The sequence below is a fragment of the Heterodontus francisci genome, chromosome 48 (assembly GCF_036365525.1).
Source record: "Heterodontus francisci isolate sHetFra1 chromosome 48, sHetFra1.hap1, whole genome shotgun sequence".
In the NCBI taxonomy this organism is placed as follows: Eukaryota; Metazoa; Chordata; class Chondrichthyes; order Heterodontiformes; family Heterodontidae; genus Heterodontus; species Heterodontus francisci.
Genome location: NC_090418.1, coordinates 16,573,458 through 16,595,303, shown reverse-complemented (window position 1 = coordinate 16,595,303; position 21,846 = coordinate 16,573,458). Strand labels below are relative to the sequence as shown.

At 50.8% G+C, this 21,846-nt stretch overlaps 22 non-coding genes across 22 annotated transcripts; all 22 read left to right on the top strand.

Moving 5' to 3' along the window:
• Window positions 1-1,084: 1,084 nt before the first annotated feature.
• On the top strand, window positions 1,085-1,156 carry trnaq-cug (transfer RNA glutamine (anticodon CUG)). The gene has a single exon. It is a non-coding gene; the product is annotated as a tRNA-Gln (tRNA).
• Window positions 1,157-1,474: 318 nt separating this feature from the next.
• trnaq-uug (transfer RNA glutamine (anticodon UUG)) lies at window positions 1,475-1,546 on the top strand. Its single transcript has one exon. It is a non-coding gene; the product is annotated as a tRNA-Gln (tRNA).
• A 1,555-nt stretch (window positions 1,547-3,101) lies between these two features.
• On the top strand, window positions 3,102-3,173 carry trnaq-cug (transfer RNA glutamine (anticodon CUG)). Its single transcript has one exon. It is a non-coding gene; the product is annotated as a tRNA-Gln (tRNA).
• A 318-nt stretch (window positions 3,174-3,491) lies between these two features.
• Window positions 3,492-3,563, top strand: trnaq-uug (transfer RNA glutamine (anticodon UUG)). The gene has a single exon. It is a non-coding gene; the product is annotated as a tRNA-Gln (tRNA).
• A 1,555-nt stretch (window positions 3,564-5,118) lies between these two features.
• Window positions 5,119-5,190, top strand: trnaq-cug (transfer RNA glutamine (anticodon CUG)). The gene has a single exon. It is a non-coding gene; the product is annotated as a tRNA-Gln (tRNA).
• A 318-nt stretch (window positions 5,191-5,508) lies between these two features.
• Window positions 5,509-5,580, top strand: trnaq-uug (transfer RNA glutamine (anticodon UUG)). Its single transcript has one exon. It is a non-coding gene; the product is annotated as a tRNA-Gln (tRNA).
• A 1,555-nt stretch (window positions 5,581-7,135) lies between these two features.
• On the top strand, window positions 7,136-7,207 carry trnaq-cug (transfer RNA glutamine (anticodon CUG)). The gene has a single exon. It is a non-coding gene; the product is annotated as a tRNA-Gln (tRNA).
• A 318-nt stretch (window positions 7,208-7,525) lies between these two features.
• On the top strand, window positions 7,526-7,597 carry trnaq-uug (transfer RNA glutamine (anticodon UUG)). Its single transcript has one exon. It is a non-coding gene; the product is annotated as a tRNA-Gln (tRNA).
• Window positions 7,598-9,152: 1,555 nt separating this feature from the next.
• trnaq-cug (transfer RNA glutamine (anticodon CUG)) lies at window positions 9,153-9,224 on the top strand. The gene has a single exon. It is a non-coding gene; the product is annotated as a tRNA-Gln (tRNA).
• A 318-nt stretch (window positions 9,225-9,542) lies between these two features.
• Window positions 9,543-9,614, top strand: trnaq-uug (transfer RNA glutamine (anticodon UUG)). The gene has a single exon. It is a non-coding gene; the product is annotated as a tRNA-Gln (tRNA).
• Window positions 9,615-11,169: 1,555 nt separating this feature from the next.
• Window positions 11,170-11,241, top strand: trnaq-cug (transfer RNA glutamine (anticodon CUG)). The gene has a single exon. It is a non-coding gene; the product is annotated as a tRNA-Gln (tRNA).
• Window positions 11,242-11,559: 318 nt separating this feature from the next.
• Window positions 11,560-11,631, top strand: trnaq-uug (transfer RNA glutamine (anticodon UUG)). The gene has a single exon. It is a non-coding gene; the product is annotated as a tRNA-Gln (tRNA).
• A 1,555-nt stretch (window positions 11,632-13,186) lies between these two features.
• On the top strand, window positions 13,187-13,258 carry trnaq-cug (transfer RNA glutamine (anticodon CUG)). Its single transcript has one exon. It is a non-coding gene; the product is annotated as a tRNA-Gln (tRNA).
• Window positions 13,259-13,576: 318 nt separating this feature from the next.
• trnaq-uug (transfer RNA glutamine (anticodon UUG)) lies at window positions 13,577-13,648 on the top strand. Its single transcript has one exon. It is a non-coding gene; the product is annotated as a tRNA-Gln (tRNA).
• A 1,555-nt stretch (window positions 13,649-15,203) lies between these two features.
• trnaq-cug (transfer RNA glutamine (anticodon CUG)) lies at window positions 15,204-15,275 on the top strand. Its single transcript has one exon. It is a non-coding gene; the product is annotated as a tRNA-Gln (tRNA).
• Window positions 15,276-15,593: 318 nt separating this feature from the next.
• On the top strand, window positions 15,594-15,665 carry trnaq-uug (transfer RNA glutamine (anticodon UUG)). The gene has a single exon. It is a non-coding gene; the product is annotated as a tRNA-Gln (tRNA).
• Window positions 15,666-17,220: 1,555 nt separating this feature from the next.
• Window positions 17,221-17,292, top strand: trnaq-cug (transfer RNA glutamine (anticodon CUG)). The gene has a single exon. It is a non-coding gene; the product is annotated as a tRNA-Gln (tRNA).
• Window positions 17,293-17,610: 318 nt separating this feature from the next.
• trnaq-uug (transfer RNA glutamine (anticodon UUG)) lies at window positions 17,611-17,682 on the top strand. Its single transcript has one exon. It is a non-coding gene; the product is annotated as a tRNA-Gln (tRNA).
• Window positions 17,683-19,237: 1,555 nt separating this feature from the next.
• trnaq-cug (transfer RNA glutamine (anticodon CUG)) lies at window positions 19,238-19,309 on the top strand. Its single transcript has one exon. It is a non-coding gene; the product is annotated as a tRNA-Gln (tRNA).
• Window positions 19,310-19,627: 318 nt separating this feature from the next.
• trnaq-uug (transfer RNA glutamine (anticodon UUG)) lies at window positions 19,628-19,699 on the top strand. The gene has a single exon. It is a non-coding gene; the product is annotated as a tRNA-Gln (tRNA).
• A 1,555-nt stretch (window positions 19,700-21,254) lies between these two features.
• trnaq-cug (transfer RNA glutamine (anticodon CUG)) lies at window positions 21,255-21,326 on the top strand. Its single transcript has one exon. It is a non-coding gene; the product is annotated as a tRNA-Gln (tRNA).
• A 318-nt stretch (window positions 21,327-21,644) lies between these two features.
• trnaq-uug (transfer RNA glutamine (anticodon UUG)) lies at window positions 21,645-21,716 on the top strand. Its single transcript has one exon. It is a non-coding gene; the product is annotated as a tRNA-Gln (tRNA).
• The last annotated feature ends 130 nt before the right edge of the window (window positions 21,717-21,846 follow it).

The window sequence follows — 21,846 nt, the reverse complement described above, 5'->3', positions numbered from 1 at the left end:
TCCACACCTTTAGAACAACTAGTGGGGAAGCTGAAGGTGTGCCTGAGAAAAGATTAAGCCGGAATGCAGACTGGAAATTACAATGTCCAGTGCTTGCAATTTGCTCGTGAAAATGCATTGCTATTTGGAGGGCTCAGCAAGGTATGGCCATTTGCAGTGCAGCTCCCCGTCACAAACCCCGTTGCCGAGGCATTGACTTTATCCCCATTCCCGACCGCTATCTGACGCTGAGACACACGATTGGAAAGCTCGGTGTCCCACTTGAGCCTTAGCCGGTCCGCCACCCGCACGTCTGGTCCATCAGCAAGGACACCTACTTGCACCTCTGCAACGTCACGCGACTAAGTCCCTGCCTCAGCTGATCCGCTGCTGACGTCTTCATCCGTGCCTCTGTTACCTGTGGACTTGACTATTCCAAAACGCCGGCGGACATCCTTCCGGTTTGCACCCTCCGTAAATGCGAGCTCATGGAAATCTCTGCTGCCCAGGTCCTAATTGGCACCTAGTGCAGCTCACCCAGCAACCCTGTGTTGGCGCAACGACATTGTCAACCGCTCTGACGACCGCTGATTTTTCGAATTCCCATGCCTGTTTAAAATTCCTTTGCCGCCTCGCCCCTGCGTATCGCCGTAAGCTCATTCAGCTGTTCAAAGCTAGCAGAATCTCTGCGCTCCTCCCATCTTGAACTCTTTGGCTGCCCCGATTATAGCGTCGGTGGCCGTGCCTTCAGCTGCCTGTTCGCTAAGCTCTGCAATTGCCTCCTTAAAAGCGACGGCCTTTCTCGCTCTTTGTCCTTGTTTGAGGCGCTCTTTCAAAGCAAAGGATTGGATCAAGCTTTTGATCAGCTGTGCAAATATATCCTTCTGAAGAGGCTCGCCGCAAATGATGTCGGATAGTGCTGCAAAGTGTCTTGCAGATATTTTCTTACTCCAAGGCTGCTGTGCAGATGTAAGCGGTTGCTGATATTGCGTCTGGCCTCTTCCTGCGCAGGAAACATTCCACAGTTCTGTTCGATGTCGTCTGTGCTTTTGTAAAAGAGAAAGCTATGTCTGATTGACAACTTGCAAAAGCAAAGTTGCCTCTGGGTTCCATGGTGTAATGGTGAGCACTCTGGGCTCTGAATCCAGCGATCCGAGTTCAAATCTCGGTGGAACCTTATTTTCTCACTCCGCGCGATTCCATTTGCAAAAAGGGCAGCTTCTGCAATTTCACAACAAGGTCCAATTCAGGAGGAAAATTTTCCGCCCAGATCACTTTCCATTGCCATCCGTCTGACTGCTACTCTTATGCCAGCTGCCTGCCACGTGATCCACTCTTGCACTCGGTGCAGCTGGTGAAATCTTCCATTGAAAGGATGCACTGCTTTCCGTCAGACGACATATTGCATTCAAGTGCAGTCAGGGATGCTTGCAGGGACTGAGAATGCCAGGGGAGTTGGAGAAAAGACTGTAGCCCTGGCACAGGACAGCCACTTGGTTCCATGGTGTAATGGTGAGCACTCTGGACTTTGAATCCAGCGATCCGAGTTCAAATCTCGGTGGAACCGGCATTCTTGTTGTCCCAGCTGCTGTTAAATTTGGGACACACAAGCGTTCGGCACATGGAGCTGAAATGCTGCTGCTGCGCCTTTCTTGTCTTCATCAAGAGGATTGAGCTTCAATGTCCAATTGCAACATCAGCCTGATCCACGTCTGCAGCAGAGCGACGTTGCAGCTTGTTCCGTGTCCTCAGTGCCTGCACTGCACAGGACAATGGCGTGAGCACAGCATTTCTTTGCAATCTGCATTCAGCAGGGGCGCTTCAACAAATTCAAGAGGGTTTCATCAAATGCAGGCGTCACAACGATTGTCTTCTTGCCCTCGAGCTAATGTGCATGTCATCGTTTCTTGCTTCACTGCCTTGCAACGTTTATAAACTGATCATCTGGCAAGTGTGCCAAACTAGAGTGTGCTGAGAAATGGCAAACACAAGCAGTGACATTAGAAGCTGCAGCCTGGACTGTCGGAGTTGCACAGCATCCACACCTTTAGAACAACTAGTGGGGAAGCTGAAGGTGTGCCTGAGAAAAGATTAAGCCGGAATGCAGACTGGAAATTACAATGTCCAGTGCTTGCAATTTGCTCGTGAAAATGCATTGCTATTTGGAGGGCTCAGCAAGGTATGGCCATTTGCAGTGCAGCTCCCCGTCACAAACCCCGTTGCCGAGGCATTGACTTTATCCCCATTCCCGACCGCTATCTGACGCTGAGACACACGATTGGAAAGCTCGGTGTCCCACTTGAGCCTTAGCCGGTCCGCCACCCGCACGTCTGGTCCATCAGCAAGGACACCTACTTGCACCTCTGCAACGTCACGCGACTAAGTCCCTGCCTCAGCTGATCCGCTGCTGACGTCTTCATCCGTGCCTCTGTTACCTGTGGACTTGACTATTCCAAAACGCCGGCGGACATCCTTCCGGTTTGCACCCTCCGTAAATGCGAGCTCATGGAAATCTCTGCTGCCCAGGTCCTAATTGGCACCTAGTGCAGCTCACCCAGCAACCCTGTGTTGGCGCAACGACATTGTCAACCGCTCTGACGACCGCTGATTTTTCGAATTCCCATGCCTGTTTAAAATTCCTTTGCCGCCTCGCCCCTGCGTATCGCCGTAAGCTCATTCAGCTGTTCAAAGCTAGCAGAATCTCTGCGCTCCTCCCATCTTGAACTCTTTGGCTGCCCCGATTATAGCGTCGGTGGCCGTGCCTTCAGCTGCCTGTTCGCTAAGCTCTGCAATTGCCTCCTTAAAAGCGACGGCCTTTCTCGCTCTTTGTCCTTGTTTGAGGCGCTCTTTCAAAGCAAAGGATTGGATCAAGCTTTTGATCAGCTGTGCAAATATCTCCTTCTGAAGAGGCTCGCCGCAAATGATGTCGGATAGTGCTGCAAAGTGTCTTGCAGATATTTTCTTACTCCAAGGCTGCTGTGCAGATGTAAGCGGTTGCTGATATTGCGTCTGGCCTCTTCCTGCGCAGGAAACATTCCACAGTTCTGTTCGATGTCGTCTGTGCTTTTGTAAAAGAGAAAGCTATGTCTGATTGACAACTTGCAAAGGCAAAGTTGCCTCTGGGTTCCATGGTGTAATGGTGAGCACTCTGGGCTCTGAATCCAGCGATCCGAGTTCAAATCTCGGTGGAACCTTATTTTCTCACTCCGCGCGATTCCATTTGCAAAAAGGGCAGCTTCTGCAATTTCACAACAAGGTCCAATTCAGGAGGAAAATTTTCCGCCCAGATCACTTTCCATTGCCATCCGTCTGACTGCTACTCTTATGCCAGCTGCCTGCCACGTGATCCACTCTTGCACTCGGTGCAGCTGGTGAAATCTTCCATTGAAAGGATGCACTGCTTTCCGTCAGACGACATATTGCATTCAAGTGCAGTCAGGGATGCTTGCAGGGACTGAGAATGCCAGGGGAGTTGGAGAAAAGACTGTAGCCCTGGCACAGGACAGCCACTTGGTTCCATGGTGTAATGGTGAGCACTCTGGACTTTGAATCCAGCGATCCGAGTTCAAATCTCGGTGGAACCGGCATTCTTGTTGTCCCAGCTGCTGTTAAATTTGGGACACACAAGCGTTCGGCACATGGAGCTGAAATGCTGCTGCTGCGCCTTTCTTGTCTTCATCAAGAGGATTGAGCTTCAATGTCCAATTGCAACATCAGCCTGATCCACGTCTGCAGCAGAGCGACGTTGCAGCTTGTTCCGTGTCCTCAGTGCCTGCACTGCACAGGACAATGGCGTGAGCACAGCATTTCTTTGCAATCTGCATTCAGCAGGGGCGCTTCAACAAATTCAAGAGGGTTTCATCAAATGCAGGCGTCACAACGATTGTCTTCTTGCCCTCGAGCTAATGTGCATGTCATCGTTTCTTGCTTCACTGCCTTGCAACGTTTATAAACTGATCATCTGGCAAGTGTGCCAAACTAGAGTGTGCTGAGAAATGGCAAACACAAGCAGTGACATTAGAAGCTGCAGCCTGGACTGTCGGAGTTGCACAGCATCCACACCTTTAGAACAACTAGTGGGGAAGCTGAAGGTGTGCCTGAGAAAAGATTAAGCCGGAATGCAGACTGGAAATTACAATGTCCAGTGCTTGCAATTTGCTCGTGAAAATGCATTGCTATTTGGAGGGCTCAGCAAGGTATGGCCATTTGCAGTGCAGCTCCCCGTCACAAACCCCGTTGCCGAGGCATTGACTTTATCCCCATTCCCGACCGCTATCTGACGCTGAGACACACGATTGGAAAGCTCGGTGTCCCACTTGAGCCTTAGCCGGTCCGCCACCCGCACGTCTGGTCCATCAGCAAGGACACCTACTTGCACCTCTGCAACGTCACGCGACTAAGTCCCTGCCTCAGCTGATCCGCTGCTGACGTCTTCATCCGTGCCTCTGTTACCTGTGGACTTGACTATTCCAAAACGCCGGCGGACATCCTTCCGGTTTGCACCCTCCGTAAATGCGAGCTCATGGAAATCTCTGCTGCCCAGGTCCTAATTGGCACCTAGTGCAGCTCACCCAGCAACCCTGTGTTGGCGCAACGACATTGTCAACCGCTCTGACGACCGCTGATTTTTCGAATTCCCATGCCTGTTTAAAATTCCTTTGCCGCCTCGCCCCTGCGTATCGCCGTAAGCTCATTCAGCTGTTCAAAGCTAGCAGAATCTCTGCGCTCCTCCCATCTTGAACTCTTTGGCTGCCCCGATTATAGCGTCGGTGGCCGTGCCTTCAGCTGCCTGTTCGCTAAGCTCTGCAATTGCCTCCTTAAAAGCGACGGCCTTTCTCGCTCTTTGTCCTTGTTTGAGGCGCTCTTTCAAAGCAAAGGATTGGATCAAGCTTTTGATCAGCTGTGCAAATATATCCTTCTGAAGAGGCTCGCCGCAAATGATGTCGGATAGTGCTGCAAAGTGTCTTGCAGATATTTTCTTACTCCAAGGCTGCTGTGCAGATGTAAGTGGTTGCTGATATTGCGTCTGGCCTCTTCCTGCGCAGGAAACATTCCACAGTTCTGTTCGATGTCGTCTGTGCTTTTGTAAAAGAGAAAGCTATGTCTGATTGACAACTTGCAAAGGCAAAGTTGCCTCTGGGTTCCATGGTGTAATGGTGAGCACTCTGGGCTCTGAATCCAGCGATCCGAGTTCAAATCTCGGTGGAACCTTATTTTCTCACTCCGCGCGATTCCATTTGCAAAAAGGGCAGCTTCTGCAATTTCACAACAAGGTCCAATTCAGGAGGAAAATTTTCCGCCCAGATCACTTTCCATTGCCATCCGTCTGACTGCTACTCTTATGCCAGCTGCCTGCCACGTGATCCACTCTTGCACTCGGTGCAGCTGGTGAAATCTTCCATTGAAAGGATGCACTGCTTTCCGTCAGACGACATATTGCATTCAAGTGCAGTCAGGGATGCTTGCAGGGACTGAGAATGCCAGGGGAGTTGGAGAAAAGACTGTAGCCCTGGCACAGGACAGCCACTTGGTTCCATGGTGTAATGGTGAGCACTCTGGACTTTGAATCCAGCGATCCGAGTTCAAATCTCGGTGGAACCGGCATTCTTGTTGTCCCAGCTGCTGTTAAATTTGGGACACACAAGCGTTCGGCACATGGAGCTGAAATGCTGCTGCTGCGCCTTTCTTGTCTTCATCAAGAGGATTGAGCTTCAATGTCCAATTGCAACATCAGCCTGATCCACGTCTGCAGCAGAGCGACGTTGCAGCTTGTTCCGTGTCCTCAGTGCCTGCACTGCACAGGACAATGGCGTGAGCACAGCATTTCTTTGCAATCTGCATTCAGCAGGGGCGCTTCAACAAATTCAAGAGGGTTTCATCAAATGCAGGCGTCACAACGATTGTCTTCTTGCCCTCGAGCTAATGTGCATGTCATCGTTTCTTGCTTCACTGCCTTGCAACGTTTATAAACTGATCATCTGGCAAGTGTGCCAAACTAGAGTGTGCTGAGAAATGGCAAACACAAGCAGTGACATTAGAAGCTGCAGCCTGGACTGTCGGAGTTGCACAGCATCCACACCTTTAGAACAACTAGTGGGGAAGCTGAAGGTGTGCCTGAGAAAAGATTAAGCCGGAATGCAGACTGGAAATTACAATGTCCAGTGCTTGCAATTTGCTCGTGAAAATGCATTGCTATTTGGAGGGCTCAGCAAGGTATGGCCATTTGCAGTGCAGCTCCCCGTCACAAACCCCGTTGCCGAGGCATTGACTTTATCCCCATTCCCGACCGCTATCTGACGCTGAGACACACGATTGGAAAGCTCGGTGTCCCACTTGAGCCTTAGCCGGTCCGCCACCCGCACGTCTGGTCCATCAGCAAGGACACCTACTTGCACCTCTGCAACGTCACGCGACTAAGTCCCTGCCTCAGCTGATCCGCTGCTGACGTCTTCATCCGTGCCTCTGTTACCTGTGGACTTGACTATTCCAAAACGCCGGCGGACATCCTTCCGGTTTGCACCCTCCGTAAATGCGAGCTCATGGAAATCTCTGCTGCCCAGGTCCTAATTGGCACCTAGTGCAGCTCACCCAGCAACCCTGTGTTGGCGCAACGACATTGTCAACCGCTCTGACGACCGCTGATTTTTCGAATTCCCATGCCTGTTTAAAATTCCTTTGCCGCCTCGCCCCTGCGTATCGCCGTAAGCTCATTCAGCTGTTCAAAGCTAGCAGAATCTCTGCGCTCCTCCCATCTTGAACTCTTTGGCTGCCCCGATTATAGCGTCGGTGGCCGTGCCTTCAGCTGCCTGTTCGCTAAGCTCTGCAATTGCCTCCTTAAAAGCGACGGCCTTTCTCGCTCTTTGTCCTTGTTTGAGGCGCTCTTTCAAAGCAAAGGATTGGATCAAGCTTTTGATCAGCTGTGCAAATATATCCTTCTGAAGAGGCTCGCCGCAAATGATGTCGGATAGTGCTGCAAAGTGTCTTGCAGATATTTTCTTACTCCAAGGCTGCTGTGCAGATGTAAGTGGTTGCTGATATTGCGTCTGGCCTCTTCCTGCGCAGGAAACATTCCACAGTTCTGTTCGATGTCGTCTGTGCTTTTGTAAAAGAGAAAGCTATGTCTGATTGACAACTTGCAAAGGCAAAGTTGCCTCTGGGTTCCATGGTGTAATGGTGAGCACTCTGGGCTCTGAATCCAGCGATCCGAGTTCAAATCTCGGTGGAACCTTATTTTCTCACTCCGCGCGATTCCATTTGCAAAAAGGGCAGCTTCTGCAATTTCACAACAAGGTCCAATTCAGGAGGAAAATTTTCCGCCCAGATCACTTTCCATTGCCATCCGTCTGACTGCTACTCTTATGCCAGCTGCCTGCCACGTGATCCACTCTTGCACTCGGTGCAGCTGGTGAAATCTTCCATTGAAAGGATGCACTGCTTTCCGTCAGACGACATATTGCATTCAAGTGCAGTCAGGGATGCTTGCAGGGACTGAGAATGCCAGGGGCGTTGGAGAAAAGACTGTAGCCCTGGCACAGGACAGCCACTTGGTTCCATGGTGTAATGGTGAGCACTCTGGACTTTGAATCCAGCGATCCGAGTTCAAATCTCGGTGGAACCGGCATTCTTGTTGTCCCAGCTGCTGTTAAATTTGGGACACACAAGCGTTCGGCACATGGAGCTGAAATGCTGCTGCTGCGCCTTTCTTGTCTTCATCAAGAGGATTGAGCTTCAATGTCCAATTGCAACATCAGCCTGATCCACGTCTGCAGCAGAGCGACGTTGCAGCTTGTTCCGTGTCCTCAGTGCCTGCACTGCACAGGACAATGGCGTGAGCACAGCATTTCTTTGCAATCTGCATTCAGCAGGGGCGCTTCAACAAATTCAAGAGGGTTTCATCAAATGCAGGCGTCACAACGATTGTCTTCTTGCCCTCGAGCAAATGTGCATGTCATCGTTTCTTGCTTCACTGCCTTGCAACGTTTATAAACTGATCATCTGGCAAGTGTGCCAAACTAGAGTGTGCTGAGAAATGGCAAACACAAGCAGTGACATTAGAAGCTGCAGCCTGGACTGTCGGAGTTGCACAGCATCCACACCTTTAGAACAACTAGTGGGGAAGCTGAAGGTGTGCCTGAGAAAAGATTAAGCCGGAATGCAGACTGGAAATTACAATGTCCAGTGCTTGCAATTTGCTCGTGAAAATGCATTGCTATTTGGAGGGCTCAGCAAGGTATGGCCATTTGCAGTGCAGCTCCCCGTCACAAACCCCGTTGCCGAGGCATTGACTTTATCCCCATTCCCGACCGCTATCTGACGCTGAGACACACGATTGGAAAGCTCGGTGTCCCACTTGAGCCTTAGCCGGTCCGCCACCCGCACGTCTGGTCCATCAGCAAGGACACCTACTTGCACCTCTGCAACGTCACGCGACTAAGTCCCTGCCTCAGCTGATCCGCTGCTGACGTCTTCATCCGTGCCTCTGTTACCTGTGGACTTGACTATTCCAAAACGCCGGCGGACATCCTTCCGGTTTGCACCCTCCGTAAATGCGAGCTCATGGAAATCTCTGCTGCCCAGGTCCTAATTGGCACCTAGTGCAGCTCACCCAGCAACCCTGTGTTGGCGCAACGACATTGTCAACCGCTCTGACGACCGCTGATTTTTCGAATTCCCATGCCTGTTTAAAATTCCTTTGCCGCCTCGCCCCTGCGTATCGCCGTAAGCTCATTCAGCTGTTCAAAGCTAGCAGAATCTCTGCGCTCCTCCCATCTTGAACTCTTTGGCTGCCCCGATTATAGCGTCGGTGGCCGTGCCTTCAGCTGCCTGTTCGCTAAGCTCTGCAATTGCCTCCTTAAAAGCGACGGCCTTTCTCGCTCTTTGTCCTTGTTTGAGGCGCTCTTTCAAAGCAAAGGATTGGATCAAGCTTTTGATCAGCTGTGCAAATATATCCTTCTGAAGAGGCTCGCCGCAAATGATGTCGGATAGTGCTGCAAAGTGTCTTGCAGATATTTTCTTACTCCAAGGCTGCTGTGCAGATGTAAGCGGTTGCTGATATTGCGTCTGGCCTCTTCCTGCGCAGGAAACATTCCACAGTTCTGTTCGATGTCGTCTGTGCTTTTGTAAAAGAGAAAGCTATGTCTGATTGACAACTTGCAAAAGCAAAGTTGCCTCTGGGTTCCATGGTGTAATGGTGAGCACTCTGGGCTCTGAATCCAGCGATCCGAGTTCAAATCTCGGTGGAACCTTATTTTCTCACTCCGCGCGATTCCATTTGCAAAAAGGGCAGCTTCTGCAATTTCACAACAAGGTCCAATTCAGGAGGAAAATTTTCCGCCCAGATCACTTTCCATTGCCATCCGTCTGACTGCTACTCTTATGCCAGCTGCCTGCCACGTGATCCACTCTTGCACTCGGTGCAGCTGGTGAAATCTTCCATTGAAAGGATGCACTGCTTTCCGTCAGACGACATATTGCATTCAAGTGCAGTCAGGGATGCTTGCAGGGACTGAGAATGCCAGGGGAGTTGGAGAAAAGACTGTAGCCCTGGCACAGGACAGCCACTTGGTTCCATGGTGTAATGGTGAGCACTCTGGACTTTGAATCCAGCGATCCGAGTTCAAATCTCGGTGGAACCGGCATTCTTGTTGTCCCAGCTGCTGTTAAATTTGGGACACACAAGCGTTCGGCACATGGAGCTGAAATGCTGCTGCTGCGCCTTTCTTGTCTTCATCAAGAGGATTGAGCTTCAATGTCCAATTGCAACATCAGCCTGATCCACGTCTGCAGCAGAGCGACGTTGCAGCTTGTTCCGTGTCCTCAGTGCCTGCACTGCACAGGACAATGGCGTGAGCACAGCATTTCTTTGCAATCTGCATTCAGCAGGGGCGCTTCAACAAATTCAAGAGGGTTTCATCAAATGCAGGCGTCACAACGATTGTCTTCTTGCCCTCGAGCTAATGTGCATGTCATCGTTTCTTGCTTCACTGCCTTGCAACGTTTATAAACTGATCATCTGGCAAGTGTGCCAAACTAGAGTGTGCTGAGAAATGGCAAACACAAGCAGTGACATTAGAAGCTGCAGCCTGGACTGTCGGAGTTGCACAGCATCCACACCTTTAGAACAACTAGTGGGGAAGCTGAAGGTGTGCCTGAGAAAAGATTAAGCCGGAATGCAGACTGGAAATTACAATGTCCAGTGCTTGCAATTTGCTCGTGAAAATGCATTGCTATTTGGAGGGCTCAGCAAGGTATGGCCATTTGCAGTGCAGCTCCCCGTCACAAACCCCGTTGCCGAGGCATTGACTTTATCCCCATTCCCGACCGCTATCTGACGCTGAGACACACGATTGGAAAGCTCGGTGTCCCACTTGAGCCTTAGCCGGTCCGCCACCCGCACGTCTGGTCCATCAGCAAGGACACCTACTTGCACCTCTGCAACGTCACGCGACTAAGTCCCTGCCTCAGCTGATCCGCTGCTGACGTCTTCATCCGTGCCTCTGTTACCTGTGGACTTGACTATTCCAAAACGCCGGCGGACATCCTTCCGGTTTGCACCCTCCGTAAATGCGAGCTCATGGAAATCTCTGCTGCCCAGGTCCTAATTGGCACCTAGTGCAGCTCACCCAGCAACCCTGTGTTGGCGCAACGACATTGTCAACCGCTCTGACGACCGCTGATTTTTCGAATTCCCATGCCTGTTTAAAATTCCTTTGCCGCCTCGCCCCTGCGTATCGCCGTAAGCTCATTCAGCTGTTCAAAGCTAGCAGAATCTCTGCGCTCCTCCCATCTTGAACTCTTTGGCTGCCCCGATTATAGCGTCGGTGGCCGTGCCTTCAGCTGCCTGTTCGCTAAGCTCTGCAATTGCCTCCTTAAAAGCGACGGCCTTTCTCGCTCTTTGTCCTTGTTTGAGGCGCTCTTTCAAAGCAAAGGATTGGATCAAGCTTTTGATCAGCTGTGCAAATATCTCCTTCTGAAGAGGCTCGCCGCAAATGATGTCGGATAGTGCTGCAAAGTGTCTTGCAGATATTTTCTTACTCCAAGGCTGCTGTGCAGATGTAAGCGGTTGCTGATATTGCGTCTGGCCTCTTCCTGCGCAGGAAACATTCCACAGTTCTGTTCGATGTCGTCTGTGCTTTTGTAAAAGAGAAAGCTATGTCTGATTGACAACTTGCAAAGGCAAAGTTGCCTCTGGGTTCCATGGTGTAATGGTGAGCACTCTGGGCTCTGAATCCAGCGATCCGAGTTCAAATCTCGGTGGAACCTTATTTTCTCACTCCGCGCGATTCCATTTGCAAAAAGGGCAGCTTCTGCAATTTCACAACAAGGTCCAATTCAGGAGGAAAATTTTCCGCCCAGATCACTTTCCATTGCCATCCGTCTGACTGCTACTCTTATGCCAGCTGCCTGCCACGTGATCCACTCTTGCACTCGGTGCAGCTGGTGAAATCTTCCATTGAAAGGATGCACTGCTTTCCGTCAGACGACATATTGCATTCAAGTGCAGTCAGGGATGCTTGCAGGGACTGAGAATGCCAGGGGAGTTGGAGAAAAGACTGTAGCCCTGGCACAGGACAGCCACTTGGTTCCATGGTGTAATGGTGAGCACTCTGGACTTTGAATCCAGCGATCCGAGTTCAAATCTCGGTGGAACCGGCATTCTTGTTGTCCCAGCTGCTGTTAAATTTGGGACACACAAGCGTTCGGCACATGGAGCTGAAATGCTGCTGCTGCGCCTTTCTTGTCTTCATCAAGAGGATTGAGCTTCAATGTCCAATTGCAACATCAGCCTGATCCACGTCTGCAGCAGAGCGACGTTGCAGCTTGTTCCGTGTCCTCAGTGCCTGCACTGCACAGGACAATGGCGTGAGCACAGCATTTCTTTGCAATCTGCATTCAGCAGGGGCGCTTCAACAAATTCAAGAGGGTTTCATCAAATGCAGGCGTCACAACGATTGTCTTCTTGCCCTCGAGCTAATGTGCATGTCATCGTTTCTTGCTTCACTGCCTTGCAACGTTTATAAACTGATCATCTGGCAAGTGTGCCAAACTAGAGTGTGCTGAGAAATGGCAAACACAAGCAGTGACATTAGAAGCTGCAGCCTGGACTGTCGGAGTTGCACAGCATCCACACCTTTAGAACAACTAGTGGGGAAGCTGAAGGTGTGCCTGAGAAAAGATTAAGCCGGAATGCAGACTGGAAATTACAATGTCCAGTGCTTGCAATTTGCTCGTGAAAATGCATTGCTATTTGGAGGGCTCAGCAAGGTATGGCCATTTGCAGTGCAGCTCCCCGTCACAAACCCCGTTGCCGAGGCATTGACTTTATCCCCATTCCCGACCGCTATCTGACGCTGAGACACACGATTGGAAAGCTCGGTGTCCCACTTGAGCCTTAGCCGGTCCGCCACCCGCACGTCTGGTCCATCAGCAAGGACACCTACTTGCACCTCTGCAACGTCACGCGACTAAGTCCCTGCCTCAGCTGATCCGCTGCTGACGTCTTCATCCGTGCCTCTGTTACCTGTGGACTTGACTATTCCAAAACGCCGGCGGACATCCTTCCGGTTTGCACCCTCCGTAAATGCGAGCTCATGGAAATCTCTGCTGCCCAGGTCCTAATTGGCACCTAGTGCAGCTCACCCAGCAACCCTGTGTTGGCGCAACGACATTGTCAACCGCTCTGACGACCGCTGATTTTTCGAATTCCCATGCCTGTTTAAAATTCCTTTGCCGCCTCGCCCCTGCGTATCGCCGTAAGCTCATTCAGCTGTTCAAAGCTAGCAGAATCTCTGCGCTCCTCCCATCTTGAACTCTTTGGCTGCCCCGATTATAGCGTCGGTGGCCGTGCCTTCAGCTGCCTGTTCGCTAAGCTCTGCAATTGCCTCCTTAAAAGCGACGGCCTTTCTCGCTCTTTGTCCTTGTTTGAGGCGCTCTTTCAAAGCAAAGGATTGGATCAAGCTTTTGATCAGCTGTGCAAATATATCCTTCTGAAGAGGCTCGCCGCAAATGATGTCGGATAGTGCTGCAAAGTGTCTTGCAGATATTTTCTTACTCCAAGGCTGCTGTGCAGATGTAAGTGGTTGCTGATATTGCGTCTGGCCTCTTCCTGCGCAGGAAACATTCCACAGTTCTGTTCGATGTCGTCTGTGCTTTTGTAAAAGAGAAAGCTATGTCTGATTGACAACTTGCAAAGGCAAAGTTGCCTCTGGGTTCCATGGTGTAATGGTGAGCACTCTGGGCTCTGAATCCAGCGATCCGAGTTCAAATCTCGGTGGAACCTTATTTTCTCACTCCGCGCGATTCCATTTGCAAAAAGGGCAGCTTCTGCAATTTCACAACAAGGTCCAATTCAGGAGGAAAATTTTCCGCCCAGATCACTTTCCATTGCCATCCGTCTGACTGCTACTCTTATGCCAGCTGCCTGCCACGTGATCCACTCTTGCACTCGGTGCAGCTGGTGAAATCTTCCATTGAAAGGATGCACTGCTTTCCGTCAGACGACATATTGCATTCAAGTGCAGTCAGGGATGCTTGCAGGGACTGAGAATGCCAGGGGAGTTGGAGAAAAGACTGTAGCCCTGGCACAGGACAGCCACTTGGTTCCATGGTGTAATGGTGAGCACTCTGGACTTTGAATCCAGCGATCCGAGTTCAAATCTCGGTGGAACCGGCATTCTTGTTGTCCCAGCTGCTGTTAAATTTGGGACACACAAGCGTTCGGCACATGGAGCTGAAATGCTGCTGCTGCGCCTTTCTTGTCTTCATCAAGAGGATTGAGCTTCAATGTCCAATTGCAACATCAGCCTGATCCACGTCTGCAGCAGAGCGACGTTGCAGCTTGTTCCGTGTCCTCAGTGCCTGCACTGCACAGGACAATGGCGTGAGCACAGCATTTCTTTGCAATCTGCATTCAGCAGGGGCGCTTCAACAAATTCAAGAGGGTTTCATCAAATGCAGGCGTCACAACGATTGTCTTCTTGCCCTCGAGCTAATGTGCATGTCATCGTTTCTTGCTTCACTGCCTTGCAACGTTTATAAACTGATCATCTGGCAAGTGTGCCAAACTAGAGTGTGCTGAGAAATGGCAAACACAAGCAGTGACATTAGAAGCTGCAGCCTGGACTGTCGGAGTTGCACAGCATCCACACCTTTAGAACAACTAGTGGGGAAGCTGAAGGTGTGCCTGAGAAAAGATTAAGCCGGAATGCAGACTGGAAATTACAATGTCCAGTGCTTGCAATTTGCTCGTGAAAATGCATTGCTATTTGGAGGGCTCAGCAAGGTATGGCCATTTGCAGTGCAGCTCCCCGTCACAAACCCCGTTGCCGAGGCATTGACTTTATCCCCATTCCCGACCGCTATCTGACGCTGAGACACACGATTGGAAAGCTCGGTGTCCCACTTGAGCCTTAGCCGGTCCGCCACCCGCACGTCTGGTCCATCAGCAAGGACACCTACTTGCACCTCTGCAACGTCACGCGACTAAGTCCCTGCCTCAGCTGATCCGCTGCTGACGTCTTCATCCGTGCCTCTGTTACCTGTGGACTTGACTATTCCAAAACGCCGGCGGACATCCTTCCGGTTTGCACCCTCCGTAAATGCGAGCTCATGGAAATCTCTGCTGCCCAGGTCCTAATTGGCACCTAGTGCAGCTCACCCAGCAACCCTGTGTTGGCGCAACGACATTGTCAACCGCTCTGACGACCGCTGATTTTTCGAATTCCCATGCCTGTTTAAAATTCCTTTGCCGCCTCGCCCCTGCGTATCGCCGTAAGCTCATTCAGCTGTTCAAAGCTAGCAGAATCTCTGCGCTCCTCCCATCTTGAACTCTTTGGCTGCCCCGATTATAGCGTCGGTGGCCGTGCCTTCAGCTGCCTGTTCGCTAAGCTCTGCAATTGCCTCCTTAAAAGCGACGGCCTTTCTCGCTCTTTGTCCTTGTTTGAGGCGCTCTTTCAAAGCAAAGGATTGGATCAAGCTTTTGATCAGCTGTGCAAATATATCCTTCTGAAGAGGCTCGCCGCAAATGATGTCGGATAGTGCTGCAAAGTGTCTTGCAGATATTTTCTTACTCCAAGGCTGCTGTGCAGATGTAAGTGGTTGCTGATATTGCGTCTGGCCTCTTCCTGCGCAGGAAACATTCCACAGTTCTGTTCGATGTCGTCTGTGCTTTTGTAAAAGAGAAAGCTATGTCTGATTGACAACTTGCAAAGGCAAAGTTGCCTCTGGGTTCCATGGTGTAATGGTGAGCACTCTGGGCTCTGAATCCAGCGATCCGAGTTCAAATCTCGGTGGAACCTTATTTTCTCACTCCGCGCGATTCCATTTGCAAAAAGGGCAGCTTCTGCAATTTCACAACAAGGTCCAATTCAGGAGGAAAATTTTCCGCCCAGATCACTTTCCATTGCCATCCGTCTGACTGCTACTCTTATGCCAGCTGCCTGCCACGTGATCCACTCTTGCACTCGGTGCAGCTGGTGAAATCTTCCATTGAAAGGATGCACTGCTTTCCGTCAGACGACATATTGCATTCAAGTGCAGTCAGGGATGCTTGCAGGGACTGAGAATGCCAGGGGAGTTGGAGAAAAGACTGTAGCCCTGGCACAGGACAGCCACTTGGTTCCATGGTGTAATGGTGAGCACTCTGGACTTTGAATCCAGCGATCCGAGTTCAAATCTCGGTGGAACCGGCATTCTTGTTGTCCCAGCTGCTGTTAAATTTGGGACACACAAGCGTTCGGCACATGGAGCTGAAATGCTGCTGCTGCGCCTTTCTTGTCTTCATCAAGAGGATTGAGCTTCAATGTCCAATTGCAACATCAGCCTGATCCACGTCTGCAGCAGAGCGACGTTGCAGCTTGTTCCGTGTCCTCAGTGCCTGCACTGCACAGGACAATGGCGTGAGCACAGCATTTCTTTGCAATCTGCATTCAGCAGGGGCGCTTCAACAAATTCAAGAGGGTTTCATCAAATGCAGGCGTCACAACGATTGTCTTCTTGCCCTCGAGCTAATGTGCATGTCATCGTTTCTTGCTTCACTGCCTTGCAACGTTTATAAACTGATCATCTGGCAAGTGTGCCAAACTAGAGTGTGCTGAGAAATGGCAAACACAAGCAGTGACATTAGAAGCTGCAGCCTGGACTGTCGGAGTTGCACAGCATCCACACCTTTAGAACAACTAGTGGGGAAGCTGAAGGTGTGCCTGAGAAAAGATTAAGCCGGAATGCAGACTGGAAATTACAATGTCCAGTGCTTGCAATTTGCTCGTGAAAATGCATTGCTATTTGGAGGGCTCAGCAAGGTATGGCCATTTGCAGTGCAGCTCCCCGTCACAAACCCCGTTGCCGAGGCATTGACTTTATCCCCATTCCCGACCGCTATCTGACGCTGAGACACACGATTGGAAAGCTCGGTGTCCCACTTGAGCCTTAGCCGGTCCGCCACCCGCACGTCTGGTCCATCAGCAAGGACACCTACTTGCACCTCTGCAACGTCACGCGACTAAGTCCCTGCCTCAGCTGATCCGCTGCTGACGTCTTCATCCGTGCCTCTGTTACCTGTGGACTTGACTATTCCAAAACGCCGGCGGACATCCTTCCGGTTTGCACCCTCCGTAAATGCGAGCTCATGGAAATCTCTGCTGCCCAGGTCCTAATTGGCACCTAGTGCAGCTCACCCAGCAACCCTGTGTTGGCGCAACGACATTGTCAACCGCTCTGACGACCGCTGATTTTTCGAATTCCCATGCCTGTTTAAAATTCCTTTGCCGCCTCGCCCCTGCGTATCGCCGTAAGCTCATTCAGCTGTTCAAAGCTAGCAGAATCTCTGCGCTCCTCCCATCTTGAACTCTTTGGCTGCCCCGATTATAGCGTCGGTGGCCGTGCCTTCAGCTGCCTGTTCGCTAAGCTCTGCAATTGCCTCCTTAAAAGCGACGGCCTTTCTCGCTCTTTGTCCTTGTTTGAGGCGCTCTTTCAAAGCAAAGGATTGGATCAAGCTTTTGATCAGCTGTGCAAATATATCCTTCTGAAGAGGCTCGCCGCAAATGATGTCGGATAGTGCTGCAAAGTGTCTTGCAGATATTTTCTTACTCCAAGGCTGCTGTGCAGATGTAAGTGGTTGCTGATATTGCGTCTGGCCTCTTCCTGCGCAGGAAACATTCCACAGTTCTGTTCGATGTCGTCTGTGCTTTTGTAAAAGAGAAAGCTATGTCTGATTGACAACTTGCAAAGGCAAAGTTGCCTCTGGGTTCCATGGTGTAATGGTGAGCACTCTGGGCTCTGAATCCAGCGATCCGAGTTCAAATCTCGGTGGAACCTTATTTTCTCACTCCGCGCGATTCCATTTGCAAAAAGGGCAGCTTCTGCAATTTCACAACAAGGTCCAATTCAGGAGGAAAATTTTCCGCCCAGATCACTTTCCATTGCCATCCGTCTGACTGCTACTCTTATGCCAGCTGCCTGCCACGTGATCCACTCTTGCACTCGGTGCAGCTGGTGAAATCTTCCATTGAAAGGATGCACTGCTTTCCGTCAGACGACATATTGCATTCAAGTGCAGTCAGGGATGCTTGCAGGGACTGAGAATGCCAGGGGAGTTGGAGAAAAGACTGTAGCCCTGGCACAGGGCAGCCACTTGGTTCCATGGTGTAATGGTGAGCACTCTGGACTTTGAATCCAGCGATCCGAGTTCAAATCTCGGTGGAACCGGCATTCTTGTTGTCCCAGCTGCTGTTAAATTTGGGACACACAAGCGTTCGGCACATGGAGCTGAAATGCTGCTGCTGCGCCTTTCTTGTCTTCATCAAGAGGATTGAGCTTCAATGTCCAATTGCAACATCAGCCTGATCCACGTCTGCAGCAGAGCGACGTTGCAGCTTGTTCCGTGTCCTCAGTGCCTGCACTGCACAGGACAATGGCGTGAGCACAGCATTTCTTTGCAATCTGCATTCAGCAGGGGCGCTTCAACAAATTCAAGAGGGTTTCATCAAATGCAGGCGTCACAACGATTGTCTTCTTGCCCTCGAGCTAATGTGCATGTCATCGTTTCTTGCTTCACTGCCTTGCAACGTTTATAAACTGATCATCTGGCAAGTGTGCCAAACTAGAGTGTGCTGAGAAATGGCAAACACAAGCAGTGACATTAGAAGCTGCAGCCTGGACTGTCGGAGTTGCACAGCATCCACACCTTTAGAACAACTAGTGGGGAAGCTGAAGGTGTGCCTGAGAAAAGATTAAGCCGGAATGCAGACTGGAAATTACAATGTCCAGTGCTTGCAATTTGCTCGTGAAAATGCATTGCTATTTGGAGGGCTCAGCAAGGTATGGCCATTTGCAGTGCAGCTCCCCGTCACAAACCCCGTTGCCGAGGCATTGACTTTATCCCCATTCCCGACCGCTATCTGACGCTGAGACACACGATTGGAAAGCTCGGTGTCCCACTTGAGCCTTAGCCGGTCCGCCACCCGCACGTCTGGTCCATCAGCAAGGACACCTACTTGCACCTCTGCAACGTCACGCGACTAAGTCCCTGCCTCAGCTGATCCGCTGCTGACGTCTTCATCCGTGCCTCTGTTACCTGTGGACTTGACTATTCCAAAACGCCGGCGGACATCCTTCCGGTTTGCACCCTCCGTAAATGCGAGCTCATGGAAATCTCTGCTGCCCAGGTCCTAATTGGCACCTAGTGCAGCTCACCCAGCAACCCTGTGTTGGCGCAACGACATTGTCAACCGCTCTGACGACCGCTGATTTTTCGAATTCCCATGCCTGTTTAAAATTCCTTTGCCGCCTCGCCCCTGCGTATCGCCGTAAGCTCATTCAGCTGTTCAAAGCTAGCAGAATCTCTGCGCTCCTCCCATCTTGAACTCTTTGGCTGCCCCGATTATAGCGTCGGTGGCCGTGCCTTCAGCTGCCTGTTCGCTAAGCTCTGCAATTGCCTCCTTAAAAGCGACGGCCTTTCTCGCTCTTTGTCCTTGTTTGAGGCGCTCTTTCAAAGCAAAGGATTGGATCAAGCTTTTGATCAGCTGTGCAAATATCTCCTTCTGAAGAGGCTCGCCGCAAATGATGTCGGATAGTGCTGCAAAGTGTCTTGCAGATATTTTCTTACTCCAAGGCTGCTGTGCAGATGTAAGTGGTTGCTGATATTGCGTCTGGCCTCTTCCTGCGCAGGAAACATTCCACAGTTCTGTTCGATGTCGTCTGTGCTTTTGTAAAAGAGAAAGCTATGTCTGATTGACAACTTGCAAAGGCAAAGTTGCCTCTGGGTTCCATGGTGTAATGGTGAGCACTCTGGGCTCTGAATCCAGCGATCCGAGTTCAAATCTCGGTGGAACCTTATTTTCTCACTCCGCGCGATTCCATTTGCAAAAAGGGCAGCTTCTGCAATTTCACAACAAGGTCCAATTCAGGAGGAAAATTTTCCGCCCAGATCACTTTCCATTGCCATCCGTCTGACTGCTACTCTTATGCCAGCTGCCTGCCACGTGATCCACTCTTGCACTCGGTGCAGCTGGTGAAATCTTCCATTGAAAGGATGCACTGCTTTCCGTCAGACGACATATTGCATTCAAGTGCAGTCAGGGATGCTTGCAGGGACTGAGAATGCCAGGGGAGTTGGAGAAAAGACTGTAGCCCTGGCACAGGGCAGCCACTTGGTTCCATGGTGTAATGGTGAGCACTCTGGACTTTGAATCCAGCGATCCGAGTTCAAATCTCGGTGGAACCGGCATTCTTGTTGTCCCAGCTGCTGTTAAATTTGGGACACACAAGCGTTCGGCACATGGAGCTGAAATGCTGCTGCTGCGCCTTTCTTGTCTTCATCAAGAGGATTGAGCTTCAATGTCCAATTGCAACATCAGCCTGATCCACGTCTGCAGCAGAGCGACGTTGCAGCTTGTTCCGTGTCCTCAGTGCCTGCACTGCACAGGACAATGGCGTGAGCACAGCATTTCTTTGCAATCTGCATTCAGCAGGGGCGCTTCAACAAATTCAAGAGGGTTTCATCAAATGCAGGCGTCACAACGATTGTCTTCTTGCCCTCGAGCAAATGTGCATGTCATCGTTTCTTGCTTCACTGCCTTGCAACGTTTATAAACTGATCATCTGGCAAGTGTGCCAAACTAGAGTGTGCTGAGAAATGGCAAACACAAGCAGTGACATTAGAAGCTGCAGCCTGGACTGTCCGAGTTGCACAGCATCCACACCTTGAGAACAACTAGTGGGGAAGCTGAAGGTGTGCCTGAGAAAAGATTAAGCCGGAATGCAGACTGGAAATTACAATGTCCAGTGCTTGCAATTTGCTCGTGAAAATGCATTGCTATTTGGAGGGCTCAGCAAGGTATGGCCATTTGCAGTGCAGCTCCCCGTCACAAACCCCGTTGCCGAGGCATTGACTTTATCCCCATTCCCGACCGCTATCTGACGCTGAGACACACGATTGGAAAGCTCGGTGTCCCACTTGAGCCTTAGCCGGTCCGCCACCCGCACGTCTGGTCCATCAGCAAGGACACCTACTTGCACCTCTGCAACGTCACGCGACTAAGTCCCTGCCTCAGCTGATCCGCTGCTGACGTCTTCATCCGTGCCTCTGTTACCTGTGGACTTGACTATTCCAAAACGCCGGCGGACATCCTTCCGGTTTGCACCCTCCGTAAATGCGAGCTCATGGAAATCTCTGCTGCCCAGGTCCTAATTGGCACCTAGTGCAGCTCACCCAGCAACCCTGTGTTGGCGCAACGACATTGTCAACCGCTCTGACGACCGCTGATTTTTCGAATTCCCATGCCTGTTTAAAATTCCTTTGCCGCCTCGCCCCTGCGTATCGCCGTAAGCTCATTCAGCTGTTCAAAGCTAGCAGAATCTCTGCGCTCCTCCCATCTTGAACTCTTTGGCTGCCCCGATTATAGCGTCGGTGGCCGTGCCTTCAGCTGCCTGTTCGCTAAGCTCTGCAATTGCCTCCTTAAAAGCGACGGCCTTTCTCGCTCTTTGTCCTTGTTTGAGGCGCTCTTTCAAAGCAAAGGATTGGATCAAGCTTTTGATCAGCTGTGCAAATATATCCTTCTGAAGAGGCTCGCCGCAAATGATGTCGGATAGTGCTGCAAAGTGTCTTGCAGATATTTTCTTACTCCAAGGCTGCTGTGCAGATGTAAGTGGTTGCTGATATTGCGTCTGGCCTCTTCCTGCGCAGGAAACATTCCACAGTTCTGTTCGATGTCGTCTGTGCTTTTGTAAAAGAGAAAGCTATGTCTGATTGACAACTTGCAAAGGCAAAGTTGCCTCTGGGTTCCATGGTGTAATGGTGAGCACTCTGGGCTCTGAATCCAGCGATCCGAGTTCAAATCTCGGTGGAACCTTATTTTCTCACTCCGCGCGATTCCATTTGCAAAAAGGGCAGCTTTTGCAATTTCACAACAAGGTCCAATTCAGGAGGAAAATTTTCCGCCCAGATCACTTTCCATTGCCATCCGTCTGACTGCTACTCTTATGCCAGCTGCCTGCCACGTGATCCACTCTTGCACTCGGTGCAGCTGGTGAAATCTTCCATTGAAAGGATGCACTGCTTTCCGTCAGACGACATATTGCATTCAAGTGCAGTCAGGGATGCTTGCAGGGACTGAGAATGCCAGGGGAGTTGGAGAAAAGACTGTAGCCCTGGCACAGGACAGCCACTTGGTTCCATGGTGTAATGGTGAGCACTCTGGACTTTGAATCCAGCGATCCGAGTTCAAATCTCGGTGGAACCGGCATTCTTGTTGTCCCAGCTGCTGTTAAATTTGGGACACACAAGCGTTCGGCACATGGAGCTGAAATGCTGCTGCTGCGCCTTTCTTGTCTTCATCAAGAGGATTGAGCTTCAATGTCCAATTGCAACAT